Genomic DNA, 3,742 nt, shown 5'->3' on the forward strand with positions numbered 1-3,742 from the left:
TATAGTAATAGTATAAAATGAGGAACTAGCTGAAACCTTGGGCTCAAACCTACCAATGATTGTGAGAAGATTGTGAGAATGGTGCAGGGCTGGGCAGCATTTGATTCCGTTATATATGTGGTTGCTATGGGTCAGCCTGTACGACTCACAACGAGAAGGAAACAACAAAGAGAAAGAGCTTCTGAATTCCGTTGCCTTTTGTCTGGATAAGGCCATGGGAAATGTTTCTCGCCCAGAGTATGACGTTCACAGTACGAGTGATAGCATGTCCTCACACTTAACATCACCTGTTCCTCAGTGAATAGGAAGCTTTGCGTTTCCCAGGATGTTTGGAGTAGTCGGGAAGGAGAAGCTACGTGCAGTGTGGACTCAGGTGTAGGTTACCTTTGTACTGAGACCTATACCATGACACTAGAAAGCAGTTTGAGTAGCTGATTCAAGGAAGAGCAATGCCAACTGGCATAGTTTTTAACCCTGCAGAGTTTACTATAAAGAGGCATCTTTGCTATAACAGTCTATTGTGTTAGGCTTGGTCAGGCTGCTTTCTAGTTCCTTACATTTAAAGGAAGAAACTAGTTTATTTGTGGGGAAGATTATCAAGTAGGAGAATAAGGCTGATGAACAGAAGGGAAGTTTTCTTATAAGTCACATTCCATCCACCTCTGACAGACAGCTCTGCTGTTCAGATCTTCCCTGCCCAGCAAAGTTCCTATCCAATACCACTGGCTACCAGCCCTAAGTTTGGCTTCCCTACCTTGTAACCAGATTTACTCAGCCTCAAACTGGACCGGCAGACCTTTCCTGATTGGTAATTTGCTTTCTAGTGGCTTGCTAAGTGACTCCCTAATTTAATTAATACATTTAAACAACGACTTAACAGCTTAATATGGGTATTAGCATTTTAACAAGGGTCCCCTGCAAATGAAATCTCCGATTGGAAGACCTAGCTCTCCAATTACAAGAGGGAATCTAATTTGGAGGGTTATGCTTGCTAGTGGGCCACATAATTGTGTTAGAGAAGAGCTTAAATTACAGTCTCCATCTTCACTGTCACCTATAAGAGTGATTCAAGGCAGTGGGAGAAGGAAGTCACCAAACTGGGTTCAAATGAGAGAGTGATAACGCATTTAAAAATATATCCTTTAAATTTCGCTCCATATTTTTCTCCCAGTCTCACCAGGAGCTTCTAATGTGATCCCTTTTAGAGAGTTGCTAGTGGTAGTTGGGTACCGTCTAGTTGTTTTGCCGTCGGGGTTGTGGAGACTAGTACATTAGTTCACTGGACTCATTGTTTTCATGCAGCTTAGATTTTCATCACTATCCTCTGTATAGGGAGAGACCAGTAATGCACCTTAGATCCTTCATGAGCTTCTAGAGCCCCAGTTGCATACCAATATTTATTGACTTATCTTCATATACTGGCTTACCCCAAACACAGAGACAGTACTCTCTTACTTTTAACTCATTTTTAGTCCCTGAGAACGCTTTATTGCTGGTGCAATTTGTTCCACCAACTTGGAAGGAATTTACACATGACCATAGACCAAGGATGTGAAGAGCCTTGCTATCATGCAATTTGCATGAGAAAGTGGGTAGTTGCCGATGCAGTTAAGTTAAAATTTAGCACCCTATCATTTGTTTGATCTCCCTTATGAGCCACTCAAATTTATTCTAGTTTTTAATATTTTCCACTTTCGTTTTGATTGATGCTTTACTCTGTTTTACTTTGTTATTCTGTTTGTTTTTGAATGTTTTTATATAAAACCCAGGCTAGAGAAATCTATAGCAATAGTAAGTGGCTCACTGGTCTGGGTATGGCAGGGGAGGTTGGGGAAAAGTGGGGAGCTGACACCGACATGTACAAGATGGAAGGAAATGTTCTAAAGCTATTGTGATGATGATTGCATGGCTCTTCTTGATGTGATTGAACTATTGAATTGTATGATATGTGAATTATATGCCAATAAATCTGCTGAAAACAAAAAGGATCTTCCCATTTTTCTGATACCTGAAAAAATTGTTAGAACTTTGAAGCTACTTGAGTGAACAGATTGGATTTTTATTTTTAGAATTTAAGGATTATTTACTGGGTTCTAATCCACACAGAGATTTCATTACTTTTCAGAATCCTGTGGGATAGTAAAAATCAGAACTGCAAAGAATAAAATCACAGCAGCAGCCGTACGACTTAATATTGTTTACCTTTAAGATGTGATGGCTGAACAATTAGTGCTCTACTTCCAGCTGATGAAGTTAACCAACTGTTTAATTAATGTGGTCGTAGCAGGGGAAACTCCGACTGTAAGAAGCCTTTTCAACCTCTCCAAATATTGCTTCCCTGCTTCTACTATGGAAACGAGTAAAATAATAAAAAGAACCCCAGGAATAATGCATCTCTTACCACGTTAAGTATTCAATAGGCTCCTCAAATAGTGGAAGATATATGGAAACTGCTCCGTTTGTGCAATCGGGGTAGTTGTAACGGTATCTGTTGTTACCTGAAATCTCATATTTCCTAATGGTTTGAATTTTAAGCCGTTAGCCACGAGGAGAGATTTGTATTGGAGATAATTAGACCAGAGGTTGATATTATTCAGCTTCATCTCCTACATTTTGAAAGCTTCATTACTGCAAAGTGTGGCTGCCTATCATCCTATCATATGTGAGTGGTTGCGATAATTTTGCATGTAATTTCAGTCTGCTGACACAATTTGCTTTAAAAAATGCTTCATAGAGCTCAAAGAAATCTTTCCGATTAAGATATCAACATTTTACTCAAATTTGGCATTAAAAGCCCTGAATACACAGTTAATGTTCACTTTCCAGCAGTGACACATTCAGGAGACACAGTATGAGAAGTAGAAATTTGGTAGAGCAGAGAAAATTATAATCAATCCATTCATTTAACTGCATGTTGATGCCCAGTAATGATGGGAATTCTAGAAGGCATTCAACTGAGTGTGTGGTGGTAGCTTTGGCATGGTGGAAATCAGTCGCCTCGGGGGTAAAGGCATGAACAGTTTGGTTGGGCTTTGGATAGACCCTGGTACATGTCATTGTCTCTAAAGAAGACTAGTGACTGGCAATACAGTTTTCATAAAAGTATATACAGTTTAGTCAGGTGCAAAGAATGCAACAGTGGACAAAGGAGACAGCTTTGGGCGGGGACAACAGATGCCCTCCATGATGCTGGTACCATCCCCTAAGGTGGAATCCTCAGGGAGAACTAGGGGTGTGGCAAGAAGATTGCAAATTCCACTCCACACCATTGAGGTGCTTGTGAGAAATCCCAGAAGAAATATCAAATATACATGGGCGAGGGGGAGACTGGAGTAAGGAGGTGGTGTTGACCAACCCAGGGACAAGGGAGCAACAAGTGATCCAAACTTGGTGGTAAGGAGGGTGTGAGAGGCCTGGTAAGGGCAATGTAACCAAGAGAAATTACTGAAACCCAAATGAAGGCTGAGCATGATAGTGGGACCAGGAGGAAAGTAAAAGGAAATAGATGAAAGAACTAGGAGACAAAGGGTACAGAGGTCTAAATACAGACATGTACATATGTAAATATGTAAAGGATGGTGGGGAAATAGATCTATGTGCATATATTTATAGGTTTAATATTAAGGCAGCAGATGGACATTGGACCTCCACTCAAGTACTTAATCGATGCAAGAACACTTTGTTCTATTAAATTGGCAGTCTATGATGCACACCTTCCCGACACAATTGCTGAAGACAAATG

The sequence above is a fragment of the Echinops telfairi genome, unplaced genomic scaffold (assembly GCF_000313985.2).
Source record: "Echinops telfairi isolate 266 unplaced genomic scaffold, ASM31398v2 ScPeMD7_23;HRSCAF=83, whole genome shotgun sequence".
Taxonomy (NCBI): domain Eukaryota; kingdom Metazoa; phylum Chordata; class Mammalia; order Afrosoricida; family Tenrecidae; genus Echinops; species Echinops telfairi.